At 41.3% G+C, this 16,020-nt stretch overlaps 1 long non-coding RNA gene across 1 annotated transcript; it reads right to left on the bottom strand.

Annotated features, from left to right (window-relative positions):
* Positions 1-4,129: 4,129 nt before the first annotated feature.
* Positions 4,130-6,565, bottom strand: LOC128768475 (uncharacterized). The gene is made up of 4 exons (XR_008416243.1): positions 5,642-6,565; positions 5,041-5,245; positions 4,826-4,891; positions 4,130-4,661 (listed from the first exon to the last, which is right to left on the bottom strand). It is a non-coding gene; the product is annotated as an uncharacterized LOC128768475 (long non-coding RNA).
* Between the last annotated feature and the right edge of the window lie 9,455 nt (positions 6,566-16,020).

Raw genomic sequence — 16,020 nt, forward strand, 5'->3', positions numbered from 1 at the left:
ACGCTACAGTGACTATTGCACTTCATGTCATGATCAGCAGCGTGATACACTTGATAATACCACTTCATTTGAGCGTCACATGGCAGGAGCTCACAACAGCAGCCAGACAGAATTTGTCATGTGTAAACTACTTGATACTTGCAGTGAATACTGGACTTATATATCGTGCCTGAGTCTCCCTGAGACCAATCAACGAGCGGGAACAGACTATAATAGTGACTTGACAGAACCACTATCACCCCCTTCACCAGAGGGAAAACACAATAAAATGTTGGAAGTTGAATGCCCACTAACTTGAACTGACAGAGTTCAACACCAATAAAGGCCTTTCAATTCATCGCAAGTATAGGGATGGAAATAAAGGTGCATATAGATATATACAGATAGCGATACAGTTCGCTTCCGAGGCATAATTCAACGGAATAAACGTGGGTCGGGCATATACAGTGAAGGTAGGAAACCGCGGTCAAATTAGTTGGATGTTGGATATTCGACAGATATTCGCTCCACCAGAGCCAGTGTTGTTCGGTCTGTGTTCCCGGGAAGCGGTCGCTGATCTCGGACGAGCTCTCTCGCTGGCAGCGCTCAGACGAAGTTAGGGGTCCACAAATTCTCAGTCGTGAAATTATCATAAAAGTCAGCACTATTTCTTCAATAGCTCCGAGGAAAAGTGTTCAGGTGAGTCCAAAGTGATTGTAAACTGTGAACAGATATGAGAGACATTGGAGATGGACACTTTCATTTCATAACTTTACTGTTACGATTTTGTTATGATTGATATATCCACATTTTCCCGCTATTTCCTCAATAATGTTCAACCTGATGAGTCACAAACTGCATTCTATGTCTCTCCCATCACCCATCATGAGACACAGCTGAGACACTGGACGATGAACAAATGTGATTCAACTAATATTTTTCAACTAATGATTTCATTTACACAAGTCACATTGCCATTTTCATTTCTCTGCTTCTTCAAAATGTTCTGTGTCCATACCCATACACTGCATGGAACCAAATTCCGCAGGAATCACACTGGACCTTTAGAAATGTTAAAACAAAGTGGTTAAATTTACCGCTTTATGCTTCTGTTGAATTTTAAAACATCTCACTTAGTGTGTTAGTGGTGGTCCACAACCTGGGGGTCTTTACGCATTCCACAACAGCTGTTTACATCAAACACTAAAACACATAAACGTATGTTGAAAATGATTGATTATTGTAAATCATCCATTGTACCCGATGCCTTGAGGATTTTCGTGCGCTCTTTCTGCATTTCCCCTTTTGAAGTTGGAAATGTAACATTGGGGAGCTAATAGAGGATTTGGGCTGGACATGGCGTAATTCCATGAATGGATGATAATTGGCATTATTATCCATTCATGGTGTTCATAAACAAAAAATTCTGCCTTAATTTGATGATCCATCATTTTCGTAGTGGCAAACAAATACATGGAGACTCGAGTGAATTTAAATGTTTCTTTGACACAGACAACATTAATACAACGCAGAAAAATGTGGAAGATAATGGTGCCGCAGCTGCAACCATCTTCTTGTGATAATTTATTTATTTTATTTTAAATATTCCAAAATTATTACTTATTATACTGTAAGTGTTTTTAGTTACCTTTTTACATCATCTCTCAGGAAATTCTTCAATGTGAGGAGAACATGCCATCGCAAAACTGACTGGGTGGATATTAAGTGGCGTGGGGCAGTTATGACCCACCTTCAACAAGAAGATGGTTAAAAAAGCGCACGATTCTGGCGAAAATCCTCAAGGCATGAGGTACAATGGATGATTTACAATAATCAATCATTTTCAACATACGTTTATGTGTTTTAGTGTTTGATGAAAACAGCTGTTGTGGAATGCGTAAAGACCCCCAGGTTGTGGACCACCACTAACACACTAAGTGAGATGTTTTCAAATTCAACAGAAGCATAAAGTGGTAAATTTAACCACTTTGTTTTAACATTTCTAAAGGTCCAGTGTGATTCCTGCAGAATTTGGTTCCATGCAGTGTATGGGTATGGACACAGAACATTTTGAAGAAGCAGAGAAATGAAAATGGCAATGTGACTTGTGTAAATGAAATCATTAGTTGAAAAATATTAGTTGAATCACATTTGTTCATCGTCCAGTGTCTCAGCTGTGTCTCATGATGGGTGATGGGAGAGACATAGAATGCAGTTTGTGACTCATCAGGTTGAACATTATTGAGGAAATAGTGGGAAAATGTGAATATATCAATCATAACAAAATCATAACAGTAAAGTTATGAAATGAAAGTGTCCATCTCCAATGTCTCTCATATCTATTCGCAGTTTACAATCACTTTGGACTCACCTGAACACTTTTTCTCTGAGCTATTGAAGAAATAGTGAGGAAAATATGAACATATTAATAATAATGGAGTCATAACAGTACAGTTATGAAATGAAAGTGTCCGTCTCCAATGTGTCTCATGTCTGGTGACAATTTACACTCACTTTGGACTCATCTGAACACTTTTCCTCGGAGCTATTGAAGAAATAGTGCAAACATTCTCACTGACTTTTATGATAATTTCACGACTGAGAATTTGTGGACGGTCCCCTAACTTCGTCTTAGCGCTGCCAGCGAGAGAGCTCGTCCGAGATCAGCGACCGGGGACACAGACCGAACAACACCGGCTCTGGTGGAGCGAATATCTGTCGAATATCCAACATCCAACTAATTTGACCGCGGTAGAGAAGAAGTCTGGCCTGAAGAGCTGTAGAGGCCGCGGGTCTTTGGCCCTCGTAAGATCCCGTCCCCAGAGCCCCAAAACCGTTGTTCTGGCTCAGGGTGTCATGACCGCGGTGAAGCCGGATACTTTATGATCCGTTCCTAACGCGGTTGGTGTGTGTGAACAGGCTTCATCAAGTGAAAGTCGCGAGTAAAAACTTGTCGCTGCAGCTAATCGTATAGTTCCAAATAAAGGAATGGCAGGACGGAGTTAGGTGAAATACACGTGAACGACGGATGGTCTTACCGTGCTGACGCCTGACTCCTCTGCCATCCTACCAGTTGTGAAGAAGACCGCCGCGGAAGGCTGTTTTCAGGTCGGCAGCTAACGCCGCGCAGCACCAATGCGAGTATTCTCGCTCTCGTTTGTAAACACAGCAGTGGTGAAGGGGGTGTGTCACTGCCCTATTTGCTTCTTCATCCCGTTTTGCTTCCAGGGCTCAGGCTTATGACGTCATTTCCTGTCCTCATGCGCACATTGGTATTGCAAGACGTAATTTACTGAGTATATACTCATATTAACTGAGACCTCGTAGGCAAGATAGAAAACTGCATGCAAATTGCACAGAAAGATCCAATTATTTCATCTGAAATCTTAAATTAAAGTTAAAGTTAAAATATCCGAATTGTTGAATACAAGTCACATGTAGTGATACATATATAAAATAAGGTTAAAATACAGTTAATACGTCGGCGTAGTACTTCAGCAATTCAAATTCTGCTTCTCTTGATGAAATTCGAGTGTGCAGTCGCACAATGGTATTTCAAGACGTAATTTCCTGTTTACATGCACACATGGGTGTAGCTGCTTGACACATAAATTAGAATAATATTAGGAACGTCATTACGCCACGCCTCACTACTCGCTCGTATTTCATCAAGAGAAGCAGAATTTGAATTAATAAAGTACTACGCCGACGTATTAACTGTATTTTAACCGTATTATATATATATATATAGTGACAGGTGTCACTATATATATATAGATTAACATTTTAAATTTTTTTTAACGTTTTTATCTGATATTACAGATTTAATATAGATGTAATTGCTTCTACTACATTGCATAGTGTAGAGGAAACATTTCTCCCTACATTTATTTCACTTAGATTTATTCGGAGCAGGAGCAAACGCTTCTGTCCCTCTTATATACTTGAGCTGAACAAGGCTTATGTCTTACTTGGTGCAGCGCTTGAGTCTGTTTATGTTGTGTGTTACTATGACTCCTTTCCTTCTGATCTTTGAAGAGTAGCCATGCAATACTACCAGTGTTAAACATTTTCCTGAAAACCGTCCCACAGCATTAGGAGCAAAAAAAAATTTATTTACAAAACTTCATCTACACCCACCAAACATTTTGACTGAACAGAATTCAACAGATGAAACAGACAACATGCACCTACTTACTATCGGCTTGAACACATTCCGCATTCACCTTCAGGCCTCTGTTATCCCAACATTCACGCAAAAACACTCTCATATCCTCCATGCAGTTAAACACAAACATGAAAGAATGCCTGGCACTGATGATATCATCGTTATCGCCACTGTCATTCGCCTCCAGCAGACATCTCACTGCCTCTTTCTGCTCATTGGTTGACATGGCATGGAAAGTGGGTATCTTCAGTTCTCCACTAAAGATGCCTGGATTTTCATGTGTCCACTGCACAGCCAGGTGGAGATCCTGTACAGTTCTGGGCTGATCCTGTGACCCAGTCAAATACCATCAATTGGAATGACACTGTTGATGAAGCCGGATTTTTGCCATTACTCAATGACCGAAAGTGTCTTGCTGCTGATCTTTCTGCGAGGCAGCCGAAGAAGAGGCTCAAGTCCACCCTGGCTCAGGTCGACAGCCTCTGGTGTCCAGAAGGCAAAGTGCTGGCCATGCCTTTTCGAAAGGGAAAAAATAAAAAATCACAATCATATTAATGAAAAGGACAGAATATCACTTTCTGATGAAACAAACATTTGCCTCGCAAAAGTCGAATGGGTGGCCGGTGCAAATGCAGAGAATGTAGATATTATAGAATGATGAAAAGAAAGACATCTTACAAAAACAGCATTTGCCATGATCATCATAACTCCACAGTGGTTTGTGGACGATTGTTGAGGAAAGCTCTGAAAAACAGAACATTGAAATGTAAATACACATAAATGAACACAATGAACGTGTTAAAAGTCATTTGTATGGCCATGCCAAATAAAAATCATACGCAGTCACACTTCTACTGAAGCATTAATATGCCAATATGTTTAAAGATTCTTACCCATAGCCATGGAACATGGTATCAGTATTTCATGTTGGCCAGTAGTATCCAGAAACAACCCTGTCTCTGGTCGCCCTCAAACCTCCATGGTTTCCAGTTCCAGGGTGGTCATGGCACCCGTGCAGAACTGACTTCTTTTCTTCCTCGGACAAAACCACTAACCGGAGGTATTGTCGGTGGGATCCCATGTAGAACAACCTGCCGTCTTGTCAAAGACATGATTAGATTCTTTAGATTTGACATCCTTCTTCAGTCCCTCAGTCAATGTAGAAGCAATTAAAATTTTCATGATTTTAAACCATCCATCTATAAGACGAATTATATAGTACATAAGTATATTTAAGTGCATACATTCAATTAATAAGCAGGATTTAACTATTTTCATTGCAGTCGTGCACTGAAAACTAAGTAAATACAAATAAAACAAAAGTTTAAAAAATTATCAAATGCACAGTTAATTACTAACTGTGCATTTGATAATTTATCCAATTAATAATGATACTGAACATTAAAACAAGGCATTTGAAATACGAACACCGTGATTTGTATTTTGAAAAGGACATTACAAATTTCGCAAGTTAAAACCGTGCAATTATCATACCTTTCAATGCAAAACTGCATGATGAACGGCGTATGTCTTTCCTCTGGCGCTTTGACAGGCTGGAGTCAATGATTCCGTTTCAGAGAAAATCTCTTAATAATTTAAAGTAGGTGAAACTCCTCATCTTGACGGACACAAGTAGAAATCAACCTGCTGCAACAAGAACGTTTGACTGTGACAACGTGGTGACGTCATTACGCTCAAAACTTGTACGCGTACACAGTAAATACTGCGTACTTGCACATGCGCGTAAAATGTATAATTTCCAGATTTTAATGTTAAATATACACTATTTTAACATTTAAAAAACTATTAAAAAAAACACCACTTTACGCGATATAACCAGTAAACACAATTCGTAGACCCTGCGCGTGCGTGTTACTAACATCCGGTTCCAGACCCGGAACTTCCGGCGGACCGCATCTGGCAGTGACACCCCCTTCACCACTGCTGTGTTTACAAACGAGAGCGAGAATACTCGCGTTGGTGCTGCGCGGCGTTAGCTGCCGACCTGAAAACAGCCTTCCGCGGCGGTCTTCTTCACAACTGGTAGGATGGCAGAGGAGTCAGGCGTCAGCACGGTAAGACCATCCGTCGTTCACGTGTATTTCACCAAACTCCGTCCTGCCATTCCTTTATTTGGAACTATACGATTAGCTACAGCGACAAGTTTTTACTCGCGACTTTCACTTAATGAAGCCTGTTCACACACACCAACCCGCGTTAGGAACGGATCATAAAGTATCCGCGGTCATGACACCCTGAGCCAGAACAACGGTTTTGGGGCTCTGGGGACGGGATCTTACGAGGGCCAAAGACCCGCGGCCTCTACAGCTCTTCAGGCCAGACTTCTTCTCTACCGCGGTCAAATTAGTTGGATGTTGGATATTCGACAGATATTCGCTCCACCAGAGCCGGTGTTGTTCGGTCTGTGTCCCCGGTCGCTGATCTCGGACGAGCTCTCTCGCTGGCAGCGCTAAGACGAAGTTAGGGGACCGTCCACAAATTCTCAGTCGTGAAATTATCATAAAAGTCAGTGAGAATGTTTGCACTATTTCTTCAATAGCTCCGAGGAAAAGTGTTCAGATGAGTCCAAAGTGATTGTAAACTGCGAATAGATATGAGAGACAGTGAGTGTAAATTGTCACCAGACATGAGACACATTGGAGACGGACACTTTCATTTCATAACTGTACTGTTATGACTCCATTATTATTAATATGTTCATATTTTCCTCACTATTTCTTCAATAGCTCAGAGGAAAAGTGTTCAGGTGAGTCCAAAGTGATTGTAAACTGCGAATAGATATGAGAGACATTGGAGACGGACACTTTCATTTCATAACTTTACTGTTATGATTTTGTTATGATTGATATATTCACATTTTCCCGCTGTTTCCTCAATAATGTTCAACCTGATGAGTCACAAACTGCATTCTATGTCTCTCCCATCACCCATCATGAGACACAGCTGAGACACTGGACGATGAACAAATGTGATTCAACTAACATTTTTCAACTAATGATTTAATTTACACAAGTCACATTGCCATTTTCATTTCTCTGCTTCTTCAAAATGTTCTGTGTCCATACCCATACACTGCATGGAGCCAAATTCTGCAGGAATCACACTGGACCTTTAGAAATGTTAAAACAAAGTGGTTAAATTTACCACTTTATGCTTCTGTTGAATTTTAAAACATCTCACTTAATGTGTTAGTGGTGGTCCACAACCTGGGGGTCTTTACGCATTCCACAACAGCTGTTTACATCAAACACTAAAACACATAAACGTATGTTGAAAATGATTGATTATTGTAAATCATCCATTGTACCTCATGCCTTGAGGATTTTCGCCAGAATCGTGCGCTCTTTTAACCATCTTCTCGTTGAAGGTGGGTCATAACTGCCCCACGCCACTTAATATCCACCCAGTCAGTTTTGCGATGGCATGTTCTCCTCACATTGAAGAATTTCCTGAGAGATGATGTAAAAAGGTAACTAAAAACACTTACAGTATAATAAGTAATAATTTTGGAATATTTAAAATAAAATAAATAAATTATCACAAGAAGATGGTTGCAGCTGCGGCACCATTATCTTCCACATTTTTCTGCGTTGTATTAATGTTGTCTGTGTCAAAGAAACATTTAAATTCACTCGAGTCTCCATGTATTTGTTTGCCACTACGAAAATGATGGATCATCAAATTAAGGCAGAATTTTTTGTTTATGAACACCATGAATGGATAATAATGCCAATTATCATCCATTCATGGAATTACGCCATGTCCAGCCCAAATCCTCTATTAGCTCCCCAATGTTACATTTCCAACTTCAAAAGGGGAAATGCAGAAAGAGCGCACGAAAATCCTCAAGGCATCGGGTACAATGGATGATTTACAATAATCAATAATTTTCAACATACGTTCATGTGTTTTAGTGTTTGATGTAAACAGCTGTTGTGGAATGCGTAAAGACCCCCAGGTTGTGGACCACCACTAACACACTAAGTGAGATGTTTTAAAATTCAACAGAAGCATAAAGTGGTAAATTTAACCACTTTGTTTTAACATTTCTAAAGGTCCAGTGTGATTCCTGCGGAATTTGGCTCCATGCAGCGTATGGGTATGGACACAGAACATTTTGAAGAAGCAGAGAAATGAAAATGGCAATGTGACTTGTGTAAATTAAATCATTAGTTGAAAAATGTTAGTTGAATCACATTTGTTCATCATCCAGTGTCTCAGCTGTGTCTCAAGATGGGTGATGGGAGAGACATAGAATGCAGTTTGTGACTCATCAGGTTGAACATTATTGAGGAAATAGCGGGAAAATGTGAATATATCAATCATAACAAAATCATAACAGTAAAGTTATGAAATGAAAGTGTCCATCTCCAATGTCTCTCATATCTGTTCACAGTTTACAATCACTTTGGACTCACCTGAACACTTTTCCTCTGAGCTATTGAAGAAATAGTGAGAAAATATGAATATATTAATAATAATGGAATCATAACAGTACAGTTATGAAATGAAAGTGTCCGTCTCCAATGTGTCTCATATCTGTTCACAGTTTACACTCACTTTGAACTCACCTGAACACTTTTCCTCGGAGCTATTGAAGAAATAGTGCAAACATTCTCACTGACTTTTATGATAATTTCACGACTGAGAATTTGTGGACCCCTAACTTCGTCTGAGCGCTGCCAGCGAGAGAGCTCGTCCGAGATCAGCGACCGCTTCCCGGGAACACAGACCGAACAACACTGGCTCTGGTGGAGCGAATATCTGTCGAATATCCAACATCCAACTAATTTGACCGCGGTTTCCTACCTTCACTGTATATGCCCGACCCACGTTTATTCCGTTGAATTATGCCTCGGAAGCGAACTGTATCGCTATCTGTATATATCTATATGCACCTTTATTTCCATCCCTATACTTGCGATGAATTGAAAGGCCTTTATTGGTGTTGAACTCTGTCAGTTCAAGTTCGTGGGCATTCAACTTCCAACATTTTATTGTGTTTTCCCTCTGGTGAAGGGGGTGATAGTGGTTCTGTCAAGTCACTATTATAGTCTGTTCCCGCTCGTTGATTGGTCTCAGGGAGACTCAGGCACGATATATAAGTCCAGTATTCACTGCAAGTATCAAGTAGTTTACACATGACAAATTCTGTCTGGCTGCTGTTGTCAAAATGAGCTCCCGCCATGTGACGCTCAAATGAAGTGGTATTATCAAGTGTATCACGCTGCTGATCATGACATGAAGTGCAATAGTCACTGTAGTGTCAAGTAGTTTCCTGCTGTCCATCAAAAGTACAGGGGCGATGCTGGCAGGGGTAGGAACTAGAGCACAACAGCGGTTGGCATCTGTGGATTCCCCAAGCATTGGTCCTAACTCAGTCATGACACTGGTTTTCATTATCCGTGGAAAATGGATTGGTTAAAGCCAAGTCTGACAAGGAGAAAGACTTGGGAGTGACTGACCTGACTGACCTCTCCTGAGCTCAACCGTTGCAGTCAGGGTGAATGTGTTTGCATCCTGTCCACATCCAGATGAGTAGAGAATGGTAGACAGCTAGAAAGGTGACGCTCCACAACTCTTCTTTGCAGGTGAGGACTCACGTAGCAGCCCAGGTGGAGAGAGGACTGCAGTGGATGAGGCGTAGGGCACAGAAGGTCCTCTGTATGATCAACCGTTTATCCTGCCACCCATCAGCCAGTGGCCTTGTGGAGGACTATGTTTGCATTCGAGGTACAACACTCATGACACTCTCTGAAGCATCAATTAAGTTTCTTTTCAGCCTCTGCATCATGAAAGTAGAAATATTGACTTGAGTTGTACGCAGTGTATCAATTAAATAGTATCAATTAAGCGCGTGATATATGGTTTACAGACTATAAGCCACTACTTTTTTCTTGCGATCTGAGTCCTGCGGCTTATACAGCAGTGTGGTTAATATATGGATTTTTACACCTGTTGTGAGAGCAGCGTGAATCAATCAAGCATCATGCAGTGTATGGGTATGGACACAGAACATTTTGAAGAAGCGGAGAAATGAAAATGGCAATGTGACTTGTGTAAATGAAATCATTAGTTAAAAAATATTAGTTGAATCACATTTGTTCAACATGCATCTTGTTTCCACCATTTCCTCACTCTCGATGCTGGACCCCGTTTTTAAAACTAGTGTTGAAAAGCGTTTTTAAGCTGGTGCACCACTGACCTGCCCACAGCTCAGACAGACCACTGAACCTGCGGCTTACAGACCGGTGCGGCTTATGTATGAACCTTCTTAAATTTAGTGGGTGCGGCTAATATACCGGTGCACTCTATGGTGTGGGAATTACGGTAAATGTAATATAACCACGATTGCAATGTATCAAGACAGGGATTCAAATAAACATTTATTCATTCAACGTGTGTGTGTGGCTGCACAATATACGAACCATGCAGCTGTACATGTGAGGAGCAATGCACGCACACAGATTTGTTGCGCTTTGTGGGGACCGCTCATTGCCAAAATGCTTTGTTTGTTTTGAAGTCTTCATCCTCAAATTGAGGTTAACCTTGTGGGGTCTGGCAACAGGGTCCCTCAAAGACATAAGGACCCCACTTGGTGGGGTTTTCACCAAAATTGCGACTCACTAGGATCCATATGCATAAACACACAGACACATGTTTAGAAATTAGGACCCAACATTGAGTAGTGAACTGACTGATGCTCTCAGGAAAACAGATTCGGTCTTTCGTCACTGATAAATTTCATGCTTTTATCGGACAGAAATATTGTATCTCACGCTTCTTCTTCAAAATCTGCAGCACAACCACCAAAACCCTTAGTGGTGACCATCATCGCCATCAGCAACTCCACCCTCAACAACTGCAGCTTTACAAACCAAGACGGTCCACAGGCGGCACCAAACCTTCTGCAGATGCAGCCTGAGCTGCTGATCAACGGTGAGCAACGTGCTTTCATGTCACTGAATAAAGCAGGTTTTTGTTGATATCTTGTTTGCTGCAACGTAAAAAAAAGTGAAATAATCGTCATCGACTCTGCTTCCTTCCACCCAGGTCGGAGTCGGAACGTCCACATCACACACTCTGAATTGCACTACGCCATGTTTGGAGATCACAACGTCATGAGGGGGAACAAAACCAACTCAGGACTCGCTAGACCATTCGTCCCCTCTGCCCCTTCACCACCAGCACTGCAGGCGACTTTGCCCGCCCCTCTGACTCCATCAGGCAGTCAGGATGTTGAAGACTCCACTTACTGACTCACACACGATCTCTGCACTCTCCCTGCTTTGGACCAGCACCAAATACTCTACCTCTATTGCACGCTCACCGGGACACAGCAGCCTCACTACAGGGGATAATAATGAGACTATATATATATTTATATTTATATATATATATATTATTTAACAGTTTGCTCTCCAGACAACACAGAACCTTTGTAAGTGCAGGAGTTCCTGGTCCACTGATCACACTGATGCGCAAGACACGTGGCAGCTAGGATGAGAACAACAACAACTAACATGGAGGAATCCCTGAACAAAAGCTAGTGATGTTTTTCACTACTACTCTGAATGTATTCGAAATTCATATAAAATTGAAATTCTTATACAAATATTTTCAAGATATTAAAAGAGCTTTAGTTTAAATAAGGTGATATAAACACTTGAATATAGCCACCATCATGATTTATTGTGCTATTGTCAAACTGAAGCAAAATAAAATAAATAATCAAATCCCACCCCTAATATGGGATTTTATTTAAAATCCCATATTATATATGGGATTTTAAATGTATATATATAGAGATATAGATGACGTGGATTGCTACTACCATACCATGCTTTATTTGTAAGTGTTCAATTGTTAGACAAACCATGTTAATAAAAATGATGAATTCTTATCATCGCTATTTGAGTTTGTCTTGAATCTACTAACTATTGATGCGTGGTGAATTGCGAGTTTCAGCTTTTTGTGACTTACAAGCTAGCAAAACAGCCCATAGTGACTCCTTTCAGCCACTGCTGAGGGGCTGAAAGGAGTCACTATGAGCAGTGTTTTCTTCCTCTGGGTGTCTCTCATCGTCTCCTGGAACACTCACTACAGCAAAAAGCAGTGATGAGTGAAACAACGCTTCATAAACTGAACGACCTAGGTTTTAAAGTGTCACAGAAAATGCTGCAGTGTTGTTGGAGACAAGTGTCAAGAAGAGTGGTCCTTCCCGATGGTGAGTTTTTAAGGCATGTGTTGTTGGAAGCATGTGGCCCGTCTCACCAGCGTTACAACAGTGTGACTTCAGCTGCACCACCGTCACAAAGACGGTCGATGGTTCTCGTCCAATCCATCTGCTTTCATGTCTGTTTTCCTGTCGTCGGCACAACAAATTAAAATAGGGCTGGCAGGTTGAGGTTTAACCTTGAGGTTATGGTCGCTGGATCAGTGACAACTCTGGACCAGACATCAGACGACGGGTCAAGAGTTCAAAAGGTGTGAACCCTCTCTCTTGCCACCTTCCCTTTCAGGGACCTCTTCATACATTCAACATGAGCCTGGGATTGTTGTGGATGATAAACTGAACCAAATTTATGAGTCAGCGCCAGTAGCTGCTCACATTTTTCCAAAGGTTTGGCTGTAAAATGTGTGTCAACTCTTCTCCTCCTCCACACACTGATACAACTCAGGCCATCCTGAAAAAGTATCCACAATCGCTGATAGATACCTCTTCCAGCTGTCCATTACTTAACAAGAAGCAAATATCACTAAACATGCATTCATCTCTAACATTTCTATGATTGTCCAGGAACAATCCTAATAAACATATTTGGGGTTTCGTGGTATATTTTACCCATGAATCTTTGCTATATGTGCTTTTGTCTCCAACCAAAAACTTATATAGATATTGACGTTGCCACATTAAATGAAAGAGCATTCCTTTTTCAGTTCCACATTTTGTGCAGGTATTTGGAATATTTTTATTATATCCATGTTGGTCGACCGGGGTCACACATGTTCCCATGAACCATTTGTAGTGAATGAGTCTGAGCCTGGTAATAATGTTGGTGTGGACCTCAGCGCAAATTGTTTCCCATTCAACCATTGATAAATCATTTTTCTTTGCAGGCTGCCGTTTTGGTTTGTGATCTGGTTGGATTAGATGTTTTCCTCAGACGTTTCTTTGTTTCTGAATGCATATATAAAGGGAGAGGTTATCCAAGCCATATGATTCCATTGCAACCCATTGAGGAACTTTGTTGGATGAAAAATGAAACATTAAGGATCGGAGTTGTGTAGCCCCATAATACATATACAGTGGTACCTCGGCTTTCGAACGAAAATCCAGAACTCAAACGCCCCCCAAAAAAGCTGGAAAAATATAACCTGCGCGGGTCGATCAGCTGACCCGCGACGCACTTTGTTATTGTGTATAACACAGCCTCTGTATGCAGACGTGTCCCGTTAGCTACATTTACTGACTGAGGTGTAAAACCTTTCCTGTCTCCACACTGGACCGTGGTAGAGTGTCACAGGGGAGGTGCTCGCTCTCCACACCTCCAGGGGTTGATGTCCTGTTGTGGGCTGGAGCTGGGACAGGAATGAGGCGAGTCTGGGACAGAGCGTTACTTGGTTTATGACTTTGTCACAGAAGCGCACATTCAGAGCTGGACACGCACCGGGCACCTCTTCACTTCTGGAGAGACGTCACTCACTCGGCAACACCTCCCACATGCAGCAGCCACACACATAGACGAACAGCGCACCTGCAGCAGACACTCTACAATCACTCCTACAAAAGCCTGTTTTAAGGCTTGGAACGCATTATTTCTTTTTCCATTCATTTTAATGGGAAAATTCAGATTTCGACCAAATCGCTTCTGGAACGGATTGTGGTCAAGAACCAAGGTACCGCTGTAATAGGTTTGGTAATTTTAAACCTCCTCTGTCAAAAGATACATTACAGCAGAGCTCAACCTTGCCTTCCTATTGCTCGAGATGAATCCCAAAAAAAAGCTTTTTCATTTTGGAGAACTAATCCCAGTATGGTATCATGAGGATATTCTGAAATAAATATAAATATGTTGGTATAATCATCATTTTAAGAATATCAATTCTACCTGACAGAAGGAGTTGCATCCATTTGGCTATTGATTCCTTAGTTTCACTTTAGCGAGGTTATAAGTTGCTGCAAGAATTTGTTCAAGTGTAGGCTCTGAAAACCCAGATATGTAAATTTAAAATGTGACATTTCTGGTGTGGAGTTCTGGCAATCATTTGTATTATGTGAGAGTATTGATGATTTTGCTTGATATTTCTCCAAATGATTTCATGAATTGCAGTGCAATTTAAATTTGACATGAATAACATGACATCATCTGCATATATATATAGAGAGAGATTGAGTCCTAGCTATAGTTTGGTTTCGTCGCAACACACGTGATTACTTGTATACCAAACCCGAGCGCTTGCTCTGTGTGGCATTCAAGGAAGCTTGCAAAATCGGAGAGTAGAACGACCTTGTTGCACACAGCTTATAATCAAATCAATAAGAAACTAAGGTACAGTTGCGCTACTATAATTTGATGTTAATGATGTTCATTTCACATCGTTTTGGGTTGCTACAGAGGATTCCTACAGGTTTGCCGACTGGGGAATTCAGACATTCCGAGTGTATTTGAATGCCTCATCACTGAGTTCTTCACAACGGCCGGCAGAATGGCTGAGAAATCACGCGTCGACACGGTAAGATCTTAATTCATATGTTTTTTCACGGAACTCAGTCCTACCATTCCTTTATTTAGAACTGTACGATTAGCTGCAGTGACATTTTTTCACTTCATCAAGCCGGTTCACACACAGCAACCCGCGATTACCTTCCGCGTCCCGCGCGGAGCGAGTTTTTGGAACTATCCAGATCTTGACTAAGGGGATCTTGATCTTTCCCTTGATCCGTGTCCCCTTCAGGCCAACTTCGTCTTTGTCCAATCCGAAGGTTACCTACATATGCATCGTTTAACCCGCTAAATTATGGTTATGAAGCGAAGTGACATGAACTATTATTGCTATTGCTCATTGGTGAAGAACAGAGACAGTGAAAATAAAAGGTGAACTTGCACCCCGTCATTTAAACCACAAGTTTGTCTCTCATACATGGCATCTATATTTCTTTATAGTTCCAAGGAATTCAACATTTTATTGTGTTCTGTCACTGAAAGTATCAAGTAGTTTACACATGACAAATTCTGTCTGGCCACTGTTGTCAAAATGAGCTCCCGCCATGTGACGCTCAAATGAAGTGGTATTATTAAGTGTGTTACGCTACTCCACCATGACATCAAGCAGTTTAGTAGTAGTAGTTCAAATACCATCAAAAGAAAGTACAGGGGCGATGCTGGCAGGGGTAGGAACTAGAGCACAACAGCGAAGTCTGTGGATTCCCCAAGCATTGGTCCTAACTCAGTCATGACACTGGTTTTCATTATCCGCGGGAAATGGATTGTTTAAAGCCAAGTCTGACTAGGAGAAAGACTTGGTGTGTGTTATGTGGATGAGTTCAAAGAAGAAGCAAACGTACGATGATAACGTCCTTTATTAACTTTGCTAGCGTAACAATTCACCTGTTGCAATAACTTACCTAATAGTGCCTCCTTGTGGTCATTATTGTGAACGCAACGGAGTCACTGGCCTCTCCTGAGCTAAACCTTTGCAGTCAGGGTGAATGTGTCTGCACCCGCAAAAACTACCTCCACGATGATAATTCTGTATTCGACGATGAAATCGATAAACATCGTTGCATTGGACTCACACACATGAACATGAGGAGACCTCCAGCCCCGTGGCGTTTGACAGCCGACACC

This window comes from Synchiropus splendidus, chromosome 12, assembly GCF_027744825.2.
Source record: "Synchiropus splendidus isolate RoL2022-P1 chromosome 12, RoL_Sspl_1.0, whole genome shotgun sequence".
NCBI lineage: Eukaryota > Metazoa > Chordata > Actinopteri > Syngnathiformes > Callionymidae > Synchiropus > Synchiropus splendidus.